At 43.8% G+C, this 21,794-nt stretch overlaps 1 long non-coding RNA gene across 1 annotated transcript; it reads left to right on the top strand.

Annotated features, from left to right (window-relative positions):
• The first annotated feature begins 1,194 nt into the window (after positions 1-1,194).
• Positions 1,195-20,005, top strand: LOC130368271 (uncharacterized). The gene is made up of 4 exons (XR_008892397.1): positions 1,195-1,249; positions 1,566-1,704; positions 2,370-2,420; positions 19,877-20,005. It is a non-coding gene; the product is annotated as an uncharacterized LOC130368271 (long non-coding RNA).
• The last annotated feature ends 1,789 nt before the right edge of the window (positions 20,006-21,794 follow it).

Below are 21,794 nucleotides of genomic sequence, written 5' to 3'. Positions count from 1 at the left end.
AGGAAACCACGGCAAAGTCTAGAGTCCCCATCAAATTTGTCCGGCAGGGACAAGCGGAGGCCAGGAGCGGGCACTCACTGCGGAGGAGGTGCAGGAGCTGGCGGAGGAGATGGTTGCTGCTGTAGCTGTGGCAGAAGTTGCTGTAGCATGGCGGTCAACTGCGACAGCTGCTGTCCTTGTTTGGCGAACTGTTGTCCAAGTTGCTCTATTTGTTGAGACTGCTGGGCGACCACCGTGGTAAGGTCAGCGACAACTGTCAGCGGGACCTCAGCGGGATCCATGGCCGGATCTACTGTTAGGATTCAGCAGGCTGGATGGGGATCCTCTGTGTCAGCGAGGGATTGGCGTGGACCGTGTCGGTGGACCGGTTCTAGGGTTGCTACTGGTATTCACCAGAGTCCGCCGCAAAGCGGGATGGTCTTGCTGCGGCGGTAGCAACCAGGTCGTATCCACCTACAACGGCTCAACCTCGCTGACTGCTGAGAAGGCGTGGGACAGAAGGACTAGGCAGAGGCAAGGTCAGACGTAGCAGAAGGTCGAGGCAGGCGGCAAGGTTCGTAGTCAATAGCAATAGCAAGAGGTCAGGTACACTGGTAAGGCAAACACTGTAACGCTTTCTCTGGCACAAAGGCAACAAGATCCGGCAAGGAAGTGAAGGGGAAGTGAGGTTAAATAGACAGGGAGCAGGTGGAGGCTAATTAGTCCCGCTATGCGAATCGCATCCACGCCGGCAGTGTCAGTGCAGCGCTCCCGGTCAGCGGGTCTGACCGGGGCGCTGCAGAGAGAGGAACGCCGCGAGCGCTCCAGGGAGGAGCAGGGACCCGGAGCGCTCGGCGTAACAGTACCATTCCAATCAAACGAACGGGACAACACTTGCACCACTGCCACTAAAAGTAAATGGTGCAGATCCGGATCTGGTGCAGATCTAGAACACAGGTAAATAACGAAGAGGCTTCTTCTAACAGATGACTGGTGAGAGTGCCAGGAGTCAGAACCCTGCCAATCCAATATTGATGGCTTGTCTAGAGGATCGGTCATGAATTTTGAAAAGCTGGATAACATCTTCAAATTTTTTGTTTAGCACAAATGGATATTTGCTGTCTCATTGACACAAGTATTTGCTACAAACTTAAAATATGTTTCCTGAAATGCTATATCTCAAATCTTTTATTTGACTCATGTTCTCATGTGTTTAAGGTAAAGAAAGAAGCACGGCCCGAGCAGCAGCAGTTTGAGGCTTCTTGTGGATGTGAGTATTAATAGCTTCTTAGTTTAGGTTAATGAGCTGCAGCTTTATAAAATAGACACCTAATTACCAGTAATTGTAAAGGTAATATTTATATAATTGCATATAGGAAATAAAAATATAAAGATTTTGTTAAAAATTACGTTTTAATGACTCTCTCAGCATGTGGGAAACTTCCATAATGCCAGATTAACGCGTTTATAACCCCTTATTGCCCAGGATGGAATGTTTTAATAAGAAGACAGCGCTAAGTGACGATTCATTATGCTGTCTGGTACAAAACAATCTTTATTACTGTTTTCTACTTTTATTTGTGCAGTTTACATAAAGGGACTCATGTATGAAGTCTAAAGCAGATGAAAACTGGAGAAGCTATTTATAAGGCCAAATCAAGTCAGTTCTTCCAATTTTTAAGCTGCACTGAAAAAGGAAATCTGGAATCTGACTGGCTGCTATAGGTAACCTCTCTATTGTGAATTCCTGTTGTTTTTACAGTAAGATGTATAAAATAGATGTCAAATCAGATACGACCTTGCTTAAAGGGGTTATCCAGGAAAAAACTTTTTTTTATAAATCAACTGGCTCCAGATTTGTAAATTACTTCTATTAAAAAATCTTAATCCTTTCAGTACTTATGAGCTTCTGAAGTTAAGGTTGTTCTTTTCTGTCTAAGTCCTCTCTGAGGACACGTGTCTCTTGAAACGCCCAGTTTAGAAGCAAATCCCCATAGCAAACCTCTTCTAAACTGGGCGTTTCCCGAGACAGGTGTCATCAGAGAGCACTTAGACAGAAAAGAACAACCGTAACTTCAGAAGCTCATAAGTACTGAAAGGATTAGGATTTTTTAATAGAAGTAATTTACAAATTTGTTTAACTTTCTGGTACCAGTTGATATATATATATATATATATAAAAAAAAGTTTTTTCCTGGAATACCCCTTTAAGCTTTGGCATTCAGTGCTTTGTCTTGTTCCTGCTTGTGTTATTCACTAGTAAGCAGAGCTGTAATTTCGGCTTTTCACTGTGTTGTAGATAGAAATGATGCATGTGCATGGAGACAGCCATAAATATAAGCAATCTAATTGGTAGCCTACTAGACTAAATTGATTTATATACTTTTTAGTACATCACAAGGCGCCCAGAAGAGGAAAATGTCATATTGTGCTCAATACTGGTATGTAAATTATAGTGGAATGAATGATTATTTCTATACTTGCCTTCAAATAAAAATCACAACTTGTGTCCAATAATTATAATGGCTGTAATATATGACATAGGGAAATTCTTTCCGGTCATGAACACTGGTTTCCTTATACCTGATGTCCTCAAACAATGACACAAGAATAATGACACCTAGGGTAGGCATTTAGGGGGAGATTTATCAAAACCTGTGCAGAGGAAAAGTGGCCTAGTTGCCCATAGCAACCAATCAGATCACTTCTTTCGTTTGGCAGAGGCCTTGTTAAAAATACAAGGGATCTGATTGGTTGCTATGGGCAACAAGGCAACTTTTCCTCTGCACAGGTTTTGATAAATCTCCCCCTTAGAGGGGAATTCATCAAGCTATTTAGAAACTTTTTTTTTTAGTCTAAAATTGTCGCATAAAAAGTCTCAGTCACTTCCCATGCAACTTTTGTGAGACTTTTGCTTTTGATCATATTTGGAAGTGAACCACCATTTGCAGTGCTTTAGATTAGTTCTCTGAAAGTCGCAAAAAGGTCACAGCGGCCATCTTATAGATACAAACCCACACTCATTTACTTCAGCCCTGTAAAGCAGTCTAAATGGGTACCATGTGCGTAGGAGCTGGTAAATTCATTAAATGGCGTGCGACTTTTGATGAATTTGGCATAGGAAGGTAACATCTACCGGGACTTTTATGCTCTAAAATAGTACACATACTAGACAACAATTGATGAATTCCTCTCTTAATGACAATGTACTGATGTAAACAATTGATATGAATATAATGTATAGTGACCAGTAATAGAGGTATATTATGCAGGTTTTCATCTGGTCTTTAGATGCTGTTTTTGAAGCAAAAACCAAGAGTAGATTAATAGGAAACCTAATGAAAAACTGCAGGTGCATGGGAACCCTCAGAGAAAGTGTCTTAGTACCCAGGAAGACACCTATGCCCCTCATACCTCCTTTTATCATGCAGTTTAATGGGATTTTTCCACTAACAACACTTATTATCTGTCAACAGAATAAATTATACTTGTTTCATCACTGGAAACCCCATTACTTCATCAGTCCAAGGGACTCCTGATCTCATGATCAATAGGTGTTTCTAAAGTGAATGGAGATTGCTGCAGCTCTATTCAACACTGCAGAACCAATGTAGACAGTCAAGCGCTGTACTTGAGAGCTATATAATTCCATATGAAACCTCCAAGTGGTGGTTTCAGGCAAACAACCTTTTAAAGGGGTATTCCAGCACTCAAACATTTTTTTTAAAGTGAGGCTGGGTGCTTTAAATATGAAAAAGAAAGCATACTCTAAGCATCTGCCATTATCCCATGCAGCCGCTGTTCTGATGATGCCTGGTCCCTGCTGCTCTTTGCTGCTACCTGCTTCCTCTGATGTGTCAAAACTGCAGGAACTACCTGCTCTACCAGTTACTGGTCACAGTGGTGACCCACTTCAGTTAGTGACTTGCTGAGCCGGTATTTTCTGTGGGACGACACATCAGGGACTGTGCACTATCTTAATGGCAACTGTGGGGGATCAGGGCTGGAAATACCCCCAACATATAAAACCCTATGGCTGTGTGAATGTAAAAAGGATATTTAAAGTCAAAATATATATGAATATATATGATGTTGAATATATATGATGTTGCACCCATATATGTTTAAGTTTTAAATTAATTTAGAAGGAAACTGCAATACCAGTAGTGAGCAAATGACAAATGATGATTTTTGACCCGATAAAGTATTCCTAATAAGCATCATTATTATAAAATCAGAGCAAAGAATGGAGCACGGGAAAATTAAAGTGTGATGGCCCTGTACAGGAAGGTGGTATTCCGTAGCCTTGCTGCCCTATCAGGCAGTCTCTGGCAGTGTCCCCTGCCCCCCGCATCTGTTTATTGTAATTGTATATAATCCCTATGTTATATATGTAAGAGTGTTATACCTTTAAGAAAGTTTACCATGTGATTTGTCATGTGATTGTTACCCACGAGGTATCAGTGACCAGGTGACCCAGGGATGACCAATGGGACCCCACCAGAGCCTCCCCCGTGGGCCTGGCTGAACTGTATAGACTTTTCCACCTGTCTAACCTCAGTAAAGCTACCGTTGTCCATAACTTGGCATCGGAGTCATTATTGCTCCTGTGCCTAGCCCAGAATCCAGCAGTATGCCTTCGGGTGGTATTGAGGATAAACCACGCCCTGAGGTCACGAATACAAGGGGTTAATGCCATCTGCCCCTAGGGTAATTCCATCTGCCCTTTGCATCACAACCCATACCCCAACTTTTGGGACCTACGAACAGGATACGGGTATGCGCCTTATGCCACAAGTCCTCCCCCAGTCTGAACTGTGTCCAGTATTGTCAGGGAAAATGGCATGCCAATGCAAAAAAAATTTGCGACAGAAAGTGTACGGGACTTTACTAGTGAAAAGTGTTTTTTAAAAGCTCTTTTACGGTATACGGTGAAGGAGAACTGCAATGGAAGACTACCTATTGAATGGGCCGAAGAGCAAGAGACAGCGTTCTGACAGAACCCCCATCTTGGCATATCCAGACTACAGTCAGCCATTCTAGCTGTATACTGATGCCAGTTTCGAAGGTCTGGGATCTGTCCTGTCCCAAGTCCAAAAGGGGCAAGAGCGGGTAATTGCCTATGCCAGTCGTATCCTGCGAGGAGCAGAGATGAACGATGCAAATTACAGTTCATTCAAGTTGGAACTTCTTGCCCTGGGCTGTGACCGAAAAGTTCCAATACTATTTGGCTGCCCCACCATTCACTGTCTACACGGACAATAACCCGTTGGCCCACCTGAACACTACCAAGTTGGGTGCCATCGAACAGCGTTGGGCTTCAAGATTAGCCAATTAAAGTTTCACCATCAAGTACAGAAGCGGCAAGTCAAATGTCATTGCCGATGTACTGTCTCAGATAATCCCTGGCGAAGAACCTCCTGTCGAAGACGTGTGGGAAGACGTGAAGATTCCCCCATTCTATCAACGGTGAACCAGAATGTTGTGACCGCCCTCGTGGACAGTGAACCCAGGTCCAAAAAGGTTAAAGAAGATCTATACACCTGGAAACTTCAAGTCTCTCTTCAAGACAAAAGTCGAGTCATGGGGGATCTGTTGGACTACCTTCTGGCAAAAAAGGTACCAATGTCGGGCCCAGTGTGACTACGAACTGAAACATCTGTGGTGACAGAGGAAGCAACTGTTTGTACGCAAAGGACTGTTGTACCGAAATTCTTTGGATCCAGTCTCTGGTGATCGACTTCATCAGATTCTGGTTCCACAAAGAGACGCGGCGATGGTCCTCAACGCATACCATGATCTGTCGGGACACTTTGGAGTCCACAAGACCAAAGCTACTCTCAGGCGAAGATTCTGTTGGATCGGAATGCGGAGGGACATTGAGAAATGGTGCAGTGAATGTGCAGGCTGTAACGTCACCAAGAATGCGCGCAAGGAAACAAGAGCACCCCTCCATTCCACAGTGAAAGGCCTAACCAGTTGGTCACACTAGACCATGTCAAATTGTCTCCTACCCGGTCCGGGTACACTAATGCTCTCTCCATGGTGGATCACTACTCCAAATGGGTTGTCGTTGTACCCGTTAAAGACCTCACAGCCAAGACAGCAGCCCAGATGTTCTACTCCAATTGGGTGCAAACCCTTGGGTGTCCGGAGTCTGTCCTGACAGACCGTGGAATGGCCTTCGAGGCCCAACTCTTCCAAGAGCTGTGTCAATTTCATGCCTGCAAGAAACTCCAGACTACTGCTTACCACCCCCAGGGGAACGGGCTCTGTGAACGCATCAATCAAGTCTTTACCCACATGTTGCGAGCAGCCTCTGTATCAAGACAAGAAGAGTGGCCCTGACTGCTGCCCAAACTATTGGAGATCTATACAGTCCACTGTTTTACGGGGTAAACCCCTTTCTATTTGATGATGGGGCAACATGGGCAGCTGCCTAAAGACCGAACATTTGGGCTCCAAGCCCCATTCAACAACTCTCCGCAAGCCTCCCTGGAGTGGGTCTCTGACCACCAAAGAAGAATCCTAGAGGCCAAGGAAATTGTCAGCAAGAAGATGGGTGAGGCCCAGCAGAGACAACAGGAGGACCATAATCATCATACCTCTGCCAAACCACTTCAGTTGGGTGATAAAGTCTGGCTGCGGAAGTTTCCAAGGACCCTCAAGTTAGACTCTATTTGGGAGACAGAACCGTACATGGTAACAGCTGTACCTTATCCGGAATCTGATGTATATGAGGTGCAAATGCCTGGGCATGAGCTGCAAGATGTCCACCGAAACGGGATAAAGTTATGTCTGAAAGAAGATCTACCAGTGCTCCCAGCACCACCTCCTCCAGCTGTTAGACCGGCAAGGGAGTACATCCTAGGTGAGGGAATCCACCCCTCTATGGATTTCCCAATGTTCTCTCCAAGTCAGCCTGCGATCTTCTGTATCTCACCAGTAATGTCTGTCTTGGATTATGTTCAGACTGCCGTTTGATTTTGGTGGTCTGAACAGTTTTATGTTCCCTGGCCAGGGAATAGTTAATGCTTTTACCCTTTCATCCAATAGCTCTTTTGGTGTGTCTAGATGAGGCCAGCTCTGTCTAGCTTCTGAGCTGGTGAGTGACATCCTTTCATGCTTGACATGCTGCTATGGAGCTCTTGGTGAAACACTCTTTGTCTGATCTACTATTTTTGCTTTAGCATGCACTTTGTATGTTATGGTTTTAGCCATAGTTATGTAGCATGCGTATAGTAGATTTTAATCTGTGTATCTTGTGTTATGTATCTGTTCACACTATATCTGAGTCTTACGTTCTGTGTCCCAGTGTGAAGTGTCCTATATTTATATCCTGTTTGGTTTATCTGATCTTTGTCCTTTGTATTTGTACCAGTGTGAACAGTGTCCTATGTTCCTGTTTCAGTTTGCATGTTTATATTCTGCCCTGTTAGTATTTGTATCCTGTCTTGTATATCTGGTTGACTAGTAGTTTTCCGTTTCTGGTCTGTGACCGACTATGTATGTGTGTTTTTACTCCACTGCACGTAAGCGCAGAAAGGGACCGGCGCCCAGTTGTCAATCCATCGTTTAGGATGGATGGGCAAGTAGGCAGGGAGAGTGGTTTTAGGGTCAGTTTAGGGCTCACTCTCCCTGTCTCCCCCAATCAGTCCTGACATCACCAACCCCTGGGCTGATTCAACCCACACTAGTCTCCACACCAGTCTCAGTCTTGTCACTGTTGGCTCCAGCCTATATGCCAGTCTCCCGAGTACCAACTCTGTCACCAGCCTCTCCAGCACAGCTGCCAGCGACTTCAGTTCCAGTTAGTCCTGAACTCATACCAGCTTCTGAGTTCGCTGAGGAAGAGCCAGCCTCAGCTCCAGAAGTTCCAAGAGCTCCAGAAGACGCAAGAGTACCAGACTCTCCAGAGGTGGTGTTGCGCAGGTCCCAAAGGTCGACACAAGGACAAATACCAGCTAGGTACAAAGAGTATGTCACAGTATATTGTATAAAGTTGTACCACATAGTCAGTCTAAGTATAACTAATTTAGTCTAGCCATATGTAATGTCTAGATTAGGACTGTAGTATAAATGTCTACCATTTCTTCCTGTCCACGTGTGCAGGGTACACTACTGACCAGAGGGTTCCCCTGAGGAAAAAGTCAGACACGAATAGTGACAGAGTACAGTATGGAAAGGTAACTTCATGGTAAAGTATAAAATTACCTAGCACGTTCTGGGGAGAAGTGGTTAGTGCCAAGGGACCCCAGCAGTTAAGGCATTGGATAGATAGCCTCCATCAGCCTAATCCACACAAATGTGTTCAAGTGTAGTAATTGTGTTGAAGTTGCAGTTGCAAGGGTAATGAATGCCACATGTTTACACAAAGAGCATGTATGGCCATTTTTCGTCAAGTGCCACATGGACTAGTTTTCCACAATCAGACCTGTGAAGGACATTATACCAACTGTTCTCACTAGGCCCCAGTGGCCACTGTTAGTCATCCGCCCTCCAGGACTGGGCACCGAGGACGGCTGTGTTTAAGAGGGGGAGTTTGTGGTGGCCCAGTACGGGAGGTGTTACCCCGTACCCTTGCTGTCCAGTCAGGCAGCCTCCTGCAGTGTTCCCTAGCCCCCCCCCCCCCTCATGCATCTGTTTATTGTAATTGTATATAATCCCTATGTTATATATGTAAGAGTGTTATACCTTTAAGACTGTTAGCCATGGGATTTGTCATGTGATTGTTAACCAGGAGGTATCAGTGACTAGGTGACCTAGGGGTGACCAATGGGATCCCACCAGAGCCTCCCCCATATAAGCCCTGGTTGGAGCCTCTGCATGCTCTCTTAGTCTTTGCTGAGGTCCAGTCAAGTCGTGCCTAATTGTGTGTCTGGAGTCATAGGAGGCCTCAAGTCTAGTCTGCAGCCACAGGCTACAAACCTGCAAGTAAGCCACAGTCACAGTCTTGTCAGTCACAAGTCAGTCGAGTCAAAGTCATCTGTCTAGTCAACATGGCCTGCACTAAATTGTCCACCTCTACTACAAGTCCCAGCAAACCCTTAAGGTCTCTGAAGTCACTGGTCACCTCCATGGGCCTGGCTGAACTGTATAGACTTTTTCACTTGTCTAACCTCAGTAAAGCTACTGTTGTCCATAACTTGGCGTCAGAGTCATTATTGCCCCCCTGTCTAGCCCAGGATCTAGCGGTATACCTTTGAGTGGTATTGAGGATAAACCACGCCCTGGTGTCATGAATACAAGGGGTTAATGCCATCTGCCCCTAGGGTAATTCCATCTGCCCTTTGTATCACACCCCACACCACAAAAGGAACCCCAAACATCTCAAGCTGAGAAAAAAATGGCAAGGAACCTGGAGACACCCTTCCACAGAGGGACAGTGGACCTCTCTGAACCGTAATAGATTGAAAATTGAAGAAAGAAAGCACTTAAAGGGGTACTCCGTTGGAAAACTTTTTTTAACTGGTGCCAGAAAGTTAAACAGATTTGTAAATTACTTCTATTAAAAAATCTTAATCTTTCCAGTACTTATTAGCTGCTGAATACTACAGAGGAAATTATTTTCATTTTGGAACACAGAGCTCTCTGCTGAATCATGAGCACAGTGCTCTCTCCTGACATCTCTGTCCATTTTAACAACTGTCCAGAGTAGGAGAAAATCCTCATAGCAAACATATGCTGCTCTGGACAGTTCCTAAAATGGACAGAGATGTCAGCAGAGAGCACTGTGCTCGGGTCTCCGTCGAGGAGTTTTGTCACGGGCACAAGTTTCACAGGAACGAAGATAATCAGAAACATCACGTTCAAGATGGGGCTACCAGTAGTGCCAGGAGATAAGAAGTAGAGTCTTGTGTATTCCAGGATGTCCTGTTGTAAAGGAAGAATGACCACATTTCAGGACCTTGCGTCTCAATCTGGCAGGCACAAGGGATTTTCCCAGAGGAACTTGCTGAATCTCGGTAGGAGTGGCAGGAATCAAATGGTCAGGAGGAATAATATGCCTAGGCGTGAAGTCCAAACCAATGATATCAGAGGACCTGGAGAGAGCATCAGCCCTGATGTTGTTGTCTGCTAAACGGAAGTGAATGAAGAAGTTGAACCTAGAAAAGAACAATGACCACCTTGCCTGGCGGAGGTTCAAACGCTTATGGTCTTATGGTCGGAGTAGATGCTGACCGGATGAGAAGAACCTTCCAATAAATGTCGCCATTCCTCCAAAGCTAGCTTGATAGCGAAGGAGTTCACGATCAACAATGGAGTAATTCCTCTCAGCAGGAGAGAAGGTCTTAGAGAAAAACCCACAAGTAACAGTCTTGCCCTTGGCGTTTTTCTGAGTAAGAACGGCACCCAATCCGATAGATGAGGCATCAACCTCCAAAGCAAATGGCTTCTCCGGATCAGGTCTTGTAAGCACGGGAGCAGAGGCAAATGCAGACTTTAAACGGGAGAAGGCCTCTTCAGCCTCTTGAGGCCAAGACTTAGTGAGAGCCAAAATTGGAGCAATCAAGGATGAAAAATGTGGGATGAATTGAGGATAATAGTTTGCAAATCCCAGAAAGCATTGAATAGCACGTAGGAAGAGAAGAGAAGATTAGGATGTCATCTAGGTATATGACAACACAGGGGTAGAGAAGATCATGGAAGATATCATTGACAAACTCTTAAAAAACGTCTGGAGCATTGCCGAGACCAAAAGGCATTACGAGATACTCAAAATGACGGTCACGAGTATTGAAGGCCGTTTTGCATTCATCTCCCTTGCGGATACAAATGAGGTTATACGCTCCATGTAAGTCCAACTTGGAGAAGACCTTGGCACCATGTAGACGGTAAAAAAGTTCAGGGATAAGAGGTAGAGGGTAACAGTTCTTGACCGTGATTTTGTTAAGTCCCCTGTAGTCAATGCATGGACGGAGTGAGCCATCCTTCTTTCCAACAAAGAAGAAACTTGCTCCAGCAGGAGAAGAGGACTTATGGATAAATCCCTTTTGGAGATTCTCCTGGATATACACAGCCATAGTCTTGGTCTCAAGAACCGATAGAGGGTATATCCTTCCACGAGGAGGAGTGGTACCAGGCAAAAGATCAATAGGGCAGTCGTAAGGACGATGTGGCGGCAGAGACTCCGTCTGTTTCTTGCAGAAAACATCAGAGAAATCTTGGTAAGGTGGTGGCAGGCCAGGTAAAGGAGGACGACGAGAAACAATTTTAGACTGAACTGATTGAAGGCAAAGATTTTGACAGGATTGTCATAACGAATAATCTCCCCAATTCTCCAATCCAATTGCGGAGAATGGTGTTGCAGACAAGGAAGGCCAAGAAGTATCTCTGAAGTACAGTGTGGCAGAACATAGAATTCAATTTTTTCTTTGTGCAATACTCCCACTTGCATGACAAGAGATTCAGTATGGAAGTGAACCATACAGTCCAGATTTTGTCCATTAACAAAGGAGATGAACAAGGGCTTGGCAAGCCGAGTAAGGGGAAGATGACACTTGTGGACCAAAGAAACATCAATAAAGTCAACTGCTGATCCAGAATCCAAAAATGCTGTAGCGCTGAAGGAAGACTTGGCTGAAGAAAAGATTTGTACAGAAATAGTTAAGGATGGAGAGGTAGTATTCACACCCAGGGACGCCTCTCCCACAAACCCTAGGTGCGAGCGTTTCCCAGACGCTGTGGGCGAGCTGTACAGTCTTTGAGGAAATACTCCGGGCTAGCACAATACAAGCACAAATTCTCACTACATCTTCGCGACCTCTGTTGCATAAGGCGAGAACGATCCACTTGCATAGCCTCTTCGGCAAGAGGCGCAGGAGACAGAAGTGGTGGACATTGAAACATGGGTGCTAAACGAGGATATCTCCTTGTTGGGGCAGGATAAGTGGATAAGTTCAGTCAAAGAAGAAGGAGGATCACGTGCTGCGAGGGCATATTTAATCCTGCTTAAATGTGGCACACAAGTCCTCATCATTCCATGCAAGTTCAGAGGCAAGAGTGAGGAATTGAACCTCGTAGTCTCCAACGGAAGAATTCCCTTGACAGAGGTTCAGCAAAGCCGTCTCAGCAGAAGGGACACGTGCGGGTTCCTCAAAGATACTGCAAAATTCTGCCAAGAAGGCCGACATATTGGAGGATACCGGATCACCACGGTCCCAAAGGGGTGTAGCCCAGGCCAGGACTTTTCTGGACAGTAGACTAATGACAAAGGCCACCTTAGCACGTTCCATCGGAAACTGTTCAGACATTAGCTCCAAGTGCATGGAGCACTGTGTAAAGAAGCCTCTGCATGACTTGGAATCCCCATCATACTTGGAAGGTAATGGCAGACGTAGCTGGGAGCCAGAATGCACTGCAGGAACTGGTGGTGGTAGTGGGCCAGGTTGTGGTACCTGCTACTGTTGTAAGGCCAAAAGCTGTTGCATCATAGCAGAAAAAAGTTGAAAGTTGCTGCGCCTGTCGAGACAACTGCCACGACTGACGTACCACAATGGAGGGAAGATCCGCGACTTCAGGCAGGAGTACCTCAGCGGGATCCATGGCCGTATCTTACTGTAACACTCACGTTTCAGAAGACAGGAACCCCGGTGGATGTGGTTCTGCTGGACCTGTGTGGCAGATGATTTGGACCGTACCAGGGAGTGGAGTCTAAGGTGCCGATGGTTTTAACCAGAGCCCGCCACAAAGCAGGATGGACTTGCTCTGGCAGGCGGCACCCAGGTTGTTACCCCTGGCATGGCTCGACCACACAGGCGGCTGAGGCGATGTGAGGCACAGGAGGGATAAGACAGCTCGTAGTCAGGATAACAGAAGGTCAGGGCAGACGGCACAGTAGCGTAGTCAGGAACGTAGCAAATGGTCAGTAGGCAGGCGGCAAGGAGCAAGGTGATCTTTCCTCTATAGACAACTTGGTGCCAAGGAGCCAACAAAAGATCAAGGGGAGACTAAGAAATCTCTATTGAGAGAAACAACTACTTAGCTCTGTGATCAGCCCAATCCAGCAAGCGTCTTAAGACTGATGCCTCATGACACATTTGGTCACCAGGAAGGCCTACTTCTCCCAGTAACTTAAATTTTGTATCTATGCAGAATTTTATACCTATTTAAATGAAATATAGTTAAATAGGTTATCACACAATTTACAGTTATTCCCTATCTATAGGATAAGGGATAAATAGGTGATCAGTAGGGGTCCAATCACTTAAACCCTGTCGTTCACCAGAACAGAGTTAAACCCCAGCAATAAAAAAGGTGCAGTCATCACTTAATTCATTGTCTTTTTTTCATTAGCAATGTGCAGGTTCATTCATAGACAATGAAAAGAGTGCTGACCAAGGGTACGCAGTGCACTTCCTTCATTGCGATTCCAGCAGTTGGATCCCCACTGTTTGCCTACTTATCCTATATCCCTTAGATATTGTGTAAATCAAGTTTTTATGTTAAAGATATTTTGTAAGAACGTTTGGTGCTATTGTTTCTAATTTTCCATTTTACATTGTGCCAGAGCACAAATATTTCAGCAGCCGATTTTGTTAATGGGACAGCTCTTGTCTATTGTTGCCTTTGTTCATAAGGCATGCTGTAAATCATATCTCCAAATGCTGTTAAAATCAGCTTATGCAAGATGACTGCCCACATAATGTATAAAAATGAAATTAAAAAAATACAGTCAAAAAATAGAAACCAATTAGAAAATGAGAACATGTTTCAGCATCTGTAATCACTAAAAAGAGAAATTAAAGGATAACCCCTTTCAATTAGATTCACTATCCTTCCATAATGCCACCTAATGCACCGAATTAACAAGTGCACCATCACAATCTACTGGGACTTTAAGGGTGCGTTCCCACCTGCCGTATACGCAGCGTATTTCACGCTGCGCAAAATTTGCGGCAGCACTAGGAAATATGCTGCGTATTCCTTGCTCACTATACACACAGGGCTTTCCCTATGTGTGCAGTGAGTTTTGGAGGCGGAGCTGCGCGTCACAGTCACGCCGACACACGGCCTCGCCTCCAAAACTCACTACACACATAGGGCTGCCGCAGGAAAGACCTGTGTGCATAGTGAGCAAGGAATACGCAGCATATTTCCCACCGCTGCCGCAAATTTTGCGCAGCGTGAAATATGCTGCGTATATGCCAGGTGGGAACACACCCTAAAGGGGAACTCCGGTGAAAAAAATATGTTTTTAATTCAACTGGTGCAAGAAAGTTAATAAGATTTGTAAATCACTTATATTTAAATATCTTAACCCTTCTAGTACTTATCAGCTGCTGCATACTACAGATATACCACAGAAAAATTTGTGAAGTACTTTCCAGCCTGACAACAGTGCTCTCTGCTGACACCTCTGTCTGCATCAGGAACTGTCCAGAGCAGGAGAGGTTTTCTATGGGCATAGGATTCTAATCTGGACAGTTCCTGACACGGACAGAGGTGTTAGCAGAGAGCACTGTTGTCAATACAGAATTTTTTATTTATTTTTTTAATAGAAGAAATTTAAAAAACTGTTTCACTTTCAGGCACCAGTTGATTTGAAAACATTTGTTTTCTACTTGTTTCCACCAGAGTTCCCCTTTAACCACTTATGGGCCAAGGGCATACAGGTACGCCTTCGCTCCCTGGTACTTAAGGATCAAGGGCGTACAGGTACGCCCGTGGGAATTTCGGTCCCCGCCGCACACCGGGAAGGGATCGGACTGGGATGACTGCTGATATGGGGTTACAAATTTTGGGGGGTATTCTCTCCTATTACCCCTTGTAAAAATGTAAAATTTGGGGGAAAAAATGCATTTTAGTGAAATTATTTTTTTTCATTTACACATCCGACTTTAAAGGGGTACTCCGGCGCTAAGACATCTTATCCCCTATCCAAAGGATAGGGCATAAGATACCTTATCATGGGTCTCCCGCTGCAGGGGACCCCCGTGATCTTGCACTCAGCACCCCGTTATATTCAGTCCTGGAAGCATGTTCGCTCCAGGTCTGATTACTGGTGATCGCAGGGCCGTAGCATTGTGACGTCACGGCCCCGCCCCGTGTGACGTCACGCTCTGCCCCCTCAATGCAAGCCTATGGGAGGGGGTGCGATAGCTCCGGGGGCTGATTATAACGGGGTGCTGCGTGCAAGATCACGGGGACCTCCACAATCAGGCATCTTATCCCCTATCCTATGGATAGGGGATAAGATGTCTTAGCGCCAGAGTACCCCTTTAACAAAAAGTCGTCAAGCACCTGTGGGGTGTTAAGGCTCACTGTACCCCTTGTTATGTTCCTTGAGGGGTTTAGTTTCCAAAATAGTATGCCATGTGGGGGATTTTTTTGCAGATCTGGCACAATAGGGGCTTCCTAAATGCGACATGCCCCCCAAAAACTATTTCAGCAAAATTCACTCTCCAAAATCCCATTGTCGCTCCTTCCCTTCTGAGCCCTCTACTGCGCCTGCCGAACACTTCACATACATGTATGAGGTATTTCCTTACTCGAGAGAAATTGGGTTACAAATTTTGGGGGACTTTTTCTCCAATTACCTCTTATAAAAATTCAAAAACTGGGTCTACAAGAACATGCGAGTGTAAAAAATGAAGATTTTGAATTTTCGCCTTCACTTTGCTGCTATTCCTGTGAAACATCTAAAGGGTTAACAAACTTTCTGAATGTCATTTTGAATACTTGCATATTTCTATAATGGGGTCATTTATGGGGTATTTCTAATATGGCCCTTCAACTCCATTTCAAAACTGAACTGGTCCCCGAAAAATTCCGATTTAGAAAATTTCGTGAAAAATTTGAAAATTGCTGCTGAACTTTGAAGCCCTCTGATGTCTTCCAAAAGTAAAAACATGCTAACTTTATGATGCCAACATAAAGTAGACATATTGTATGTGTGAATAAATATATAATTTATTTGGAATGCCTATTTTCCTTACAAGCAGAGAGCTTAAAAGTTAAAAAAATGCAAAATTTTCTAATTTTTCATGAAATTTTGGAATTTTTCACCAAGAAATGATGCCAATGCAATAATGTACCACTGTGTTAAAGTAGAATATGTCACGAAAAAACAATCCCGGAATCAAATATATAAGTAAAAGCACTTTCACACAGGTGGGTTACGAGCATGTTTCCCACTGTGAGTCTGAGCTGCTGCAGGTATTCCACAGCCCATTTTCCACAGCAGAAAATCCCTAGCTGATTACATTGACTTCAATGGGGTCTGCTGCAGATTTTTCTTTGAAGAAATTCTACTGTGGAAACACCCTATGGGGTTTTCCCAGAGCCCATTTTCCAGTGTCTACTATCAGCAGCAGTGCTCTTGTACCCCCCCCCCCCCCTTTAGGAACCCTACATTTTCCCTGAACAAAACCAATATGTTACACAAAAGATGTTTGAGGCAAAGGCCAAATGGCGAACATCCTTACTTTATAAGCCACAGCAGCAGTTGTTTGTGTCTAAACAAGAATTTGTGTCATGGTGCTACTCTCCGGTGAAATAACAAGGTTAAAAGTACCTGCAAAATGAATCAATAAAATCTTTATTGCGCTGCCTCTCCACTTCTGCCTCTGACCAGGCGCTGAGTTATTCCACGCGTACAGTGTGTTTACAAGAAAAAGGCCAAACGGGTGCAGAGTCGTAATGTAGAGGAGAGTGCCAATGTTATTTGTGAGGAGTGTGTGCAGTCAATACTCTCAGCCTCAGATTACACAAACAGCTCCTTAGGTATCCCATTGAACCTCGGGAATCTCCAGATGGTGCAGTACAGCATCAGGTCAATGAACTATGAGCAACGCACTATTCCGTTTACTAAAATTAAAGCAATTTCTGGAAAACTGGAGAGAAATGTTTCTTTTTATATCTCAGATGCTATGCGCAAGCTGTTCTTTCTCCCTAGGGAAGCTGTGGAGTTGTGGAAAGCAAGTTTTATTAAGAATACATCTATTTGTAGGTTCAGCACATAGCCCTTCATATGATTTTCTTTGTTGCCTTTTACTTTCTTTCTTCCATTTTCCACTTTGTGGGAATTTTTGTTGCTAGTTTCCAGTTGATAATTTTGCCTGGTGTCATTTTTGTTAACAAAAAAAAAATTGCAGTATTATCCCATTTGGCGTTGAAAAGAAAAATATAACGACTGGCACTATTTTTACAAAGTATGCAGAACATCGTCCACACTAAGTCAATACTTTTTGTAGTGTACAGTCAGCAGTAGGTTGTGGGTTTTACAGTTCTACTCAAACTCATCCCATCCAGGTTCTGGCAATATCATGAGCCCCAATAATCTAGAATAAGTCAACCCCATTTGATGGTGATATGGCCCCATTCCCTTTCATAAAAGCGCTGCCAAGCAAACAATAACTGCCTCTCAACTTTATGAAGCGCTAAATCAGCCAAACAAGCACCTTGTCTGATTTTTTAAGAATTTATTTGCAAATTATGGTGGAAAATAAGTATTTGGTCACCCACAAACTAGCAAGACTTCTTACTTTCACAGACCTGTAACTTCTTCTTTAAGAGTCTCCTCTGTCCTCCACTCATTACCTGTATTAATGGCACATGTTTGAACTTGTTATCAGTATAAAAGACACCTGTCCCCAACCTCAAACAGTCACACTCCAAATTCCACTATGGCCAAGACCAAAGAGCTGTTGAAGGCCACCAGAAACAAAATTGTATACCTGCACCAGGCTGGGAAAATTGAATCTGCAATAGGCAAGCATCTTGGTGTTGAAGAAATCAATTATTAGAAAAAGGAAGACATACAAGACCACTGATAATGTCCCTGAACTAAGCCTCCATGCAAGATCCCACCCCATGGTGTCAAAATGATTGCATGAAAGGTGAGCAAAAATCCCAGAACCACATGGGGGGACCTAGTGAATGACTTGCAGAGAGCTGGGACCAAGTAACAAAGGCTACCATCAGTAACACACTATGCTGCCAGGGACTCAAATCATGCAGTGTCAGACGTGTCCCCCTGCTTAAGCCAGTACACGTCCGGGCCCAGCTGAAGTTTGCTAGAGAGCATTTGGATGATCCAGAAGAGGATTGGGAAAATGTCATATGGTCATATGAAACCAGAGTAGAACTTTTTGATTAAAAAAAACTCAACTTGTCGTGTTTGGAGGAGAAAGAATGCTGAGTTGCATCCAAAGAACACCATACCTACTGTGAAGCATGGGGGTGGAAACATCATGCTTTGGGGCTGTTTTTCAGCAAAGGGACCAGGATGACTGATTTGTGTAAAGGAAAGAATGAATGGGGCCATGTATTGTGAGATTCTGAGTCAAAACCTCCTTCCATCAGCAAGGGCATTGATGAAGGGTGTCTGGGTCTTTCAGCATGACAACGAAGGAGGGGCTTCATAAAAAGCATTTCAAGGTGGTACTGGAGTGGCCTAGCCAGTCTCCAGATCTCAACTCCATAGAAAACCTTTGGGGGGAGTTGAAAGTACATGTTGCCCAGCGACAGCCCCAAAACATCACTGCTCTAGAGGAGATCTGCATGGAGCAATGGGCCAAAATACCAGCAACAGTGTGTGAAAACCTTGTGAAGACTTACAGAAAACGTTTGACCTCTGTCATTGCCAACAAAGCACTGAGATGATCTTTTGTTATTGACCAAATACTTATTTTCCCCTATAATTTGCAAATAAATTCTTTAAAAAAATCAGACAATGTGATTTCACAGATTTATTTTCTCATTGTGTTTCTCATAGTTGAGGTAAACCTACGGTGAAAATTACAGGCCTCTCTCAACTTTCAAGTGGGAGAACTTGCACAATTGGTGGCTGACTAAATACTTTTTTGCCCCACTGTGTGTATAGATATATATATATATATATATATATATATATATATATATATATATATATATACATATACTGTGTTTCTCCGAAAATAAGACCTGGTCTTATATTAATTTTAGTAAAAAAAAAAAACACTAGGGCTTATTTTCGGGGTAGGGCTAATTTATTTACGGTATGTACATTGAACAACATACATTGCTCCCCAACGTTTATCAGCCCAGCGCTGCACCCCACATCGGGGGACTAATCGTACCGTATGTCCCTCCCCCCCTCCTGCCAAATAATTATCAGCCGCTGCGCTGTACTTTGTGTTCCTGTGCCCGGGCTGCAAATTTTAAAAAACAAACTTTAACTTAACTTCGTCCTCCATTCCCCCGTTGCTAAGGAACCGGCCTCATGGTCCCTCCGCTGTTCTTGCTGCTTGCTGGGGATGGGAACGTCACAGAGCCTTCAGCCTATGACCGGCCGCAGTGATGTCCTGCCTCGGCCGATGATAGGCTGAGCCCACTGTCATGTAAGTAGCCGGCTGGCTCCTTACATGACAGTGGGCTCAGCCGATCATCGGCAGAGGCGGGACATCGCTGCGGCCGATGATAGGCTGAAGGCTCTGAGATGTCCCAAAACCAGGAAGCAGCAAGAGCAGCGGAGAACAGTGAGCCGGTTCCTTAGCAACGGGGGAACAGAGGACAAAGGTAAGTTAAAGTTTGTTTTTTAATATTTGCAGCCCGGGCATTGCCTAGGTCTTATTTTCGAGGAAGGGCTTATATTGCAGCCCACCCCAATAGTCCAGCAAGGGCTTTTTTTCGGGGTAGGGCTTATTTTTGGGGAAACACAGTAGTTCACCAGCCCTAGCAATTTAATAACAGCCCTAAATTTTAGAACACCAGAATATGAGCATATGATTGTTCTTGTCAACCTAGCCTCTGTCAGCCTTATAAAATGCATCCTGCAATTGTTTAGTGCCTATGTATATTACTTGTCAGTAGATTTCTATAACATTTTAAATCATAATTTATATAACACTATTTTTTTTTATAAATACATTAGATTTTTACTGCCTTTATTAATCTACATTTTTTTCTTCAATAGGAAATTCTGTTTTACCACCTCCTGCTCTAAATCTCATTCCAGCCGTATGATAATTGCAAGGATTCACTTGAGTAGTCCTCTTGGATGCTGCAGGAATGTGGTCCTATAGCAGTTTCAGGTAGTTTAAAAGATGATTTAATTTTTTCAAAGTATTAAATCCTCTTAAATTTAAAAAAAATACATAAAATGCACATCTCCATAATTCTGCCCACATGGCATATAAACTAAGCCTGAACTTGTTTTCTCACTTTTTTGAATAAAAAGAAAAATAAATAACTGGATATCTCCTACAAAAAATGTAGCACAGCCAGAGGCAGAACTAATTCTGGCACCAGAGTCCTAATATGCATTAGGTAGCTACCTGGAGCACCACTGAGGTGGGATAAGCACAAGTTAAAGGGGTATTCCAGGATTTTTTCTATTTAGCTTTGCTACAAGGGATGTAAAGTTAGTGTTGTTCATAATATACTGTCTGTACCTGTGTTTCATGGTGGTCTGGCAATTCTTTTGTGTTTTTTTTTTTTGCCCCAGGATTTATTTTTAACAGCATACAAAAACAGTGTCATCTCAGGGTTTCCCAGGTTGCAGTGCAGCCTGAGACATGACATCACTAGACAAGTGATGAAAGGGAGCCTGTCTTTGCTTCAATGGGTGGAGCAACAGCTGGGTGGGAGGGGGTGCAACAGCTGGAGGCACCCTGGTTAGAAAACACTGGTCTATTGCATTGAAGGGAGCACAGCTGTGTTTCAATGGGTAGGGTGGCTGATATGTGGGAGGGAGAAAAGTGAACTCACATTTACAAACAAGGAATTATGGTACTTGTGGTTTAAGAAATGGAACTCCAACAGGAAATACCCAGTTCAGAAATAGATAGCCACAGTGTTATGGTAATCTCACAACATAGCCAATTAGCCCCAATACTTGCTCAGATCCTTCCTAAGCATGAACATTACTGTCTGGCAGGTACTAAAATCACCTTATGGTGGATAACCCCTTTATGCATAAATAAACTAGGTCTTAAAGGGGATCTGTTAGCTGTATCTGCTTCTAAGAGCAACATATACTGTTGGACAGCTGTTGAAGTATAAAAGCAAACTGTTCCAGGAGCTGATTATGGTTGCCATATTTTAAAAAAAATGCCTTTTTATTTCTCAGATGAGTGTCAAGGAGATGGAGCCAAGCTGCTTAAGTGCTATAGGCTGGCACACTTTCTCACTTGTCCTCACATCGCAGCTCCATCTTAACTGACGTGCGGGGCTCAGCTTACAATCAAGGAGAGGCTGAAAGGTGAAAGTGATTATCTTTGCCCCGCCTCCTTGACACTTGCCTGAGAAATAAAAATTTGATTTTATAAGTTTGGCAACCACCATATAAAAGAAATAGTTTCTTTTATAACCTAATAGCTATCCAACAGTGTCTGCACCTCTTAGAATTAAATACAGCTGACAAAATCCCTTTAAAATTTCATACTCATACATTTTAGTCTAAAGTTGGCCAAACCCACTCCCATCGGAAGGGTGGGAGTGGGTTTGGCCACCCAACTCACCACCTGAAAATGATGTTGGTGTAGGACTGGGTCGAGCATGTTGGACTTTCACCGCGTGACCCTTTTGTTTTGAGATTCACATGGATATATTGGGGAGATAAATGTTGACCAAACAAATATTTGCCCAACAGTTAGTGAAAGAGTATGGCTACCTTAAGTCCAGGAAAAGTCGCAGGCGACTTTTCCTGCAACATTTCATTTAAACTGTTGAATTTTTCTGACCATGAAGTGATCTAATTAAGATCACTTTGTGCAGTGGTGACTAATTTATCATGGGCCAGATATAGAAGAAATCACATATCACATATATAACACTATACGACAATTGTATTAAGGTCTGTGAGACTTTAAATACAATTGTCGCACGGCCCG

The sequence above is a fragment of the Hyla sarda genome, chromosome 4, assembly GCF_029499605.1.
Source record: "Hyla sarda isolate aHylSar1 chromosome 4, aHylSar1.hap1, whole genome shotgun sequence".
Classification (NCBI taxonomy): Eukaryota; Metazoa; Chordata; class Amphibia; order Anura; family Hylidae; genus Hyla; species Hyla sarda.
The sequence above is the reverse complement of the archived record's forward strand: the minus strand, read 5'-3'. Positions and strand labels throughout refer to the sequence as shown.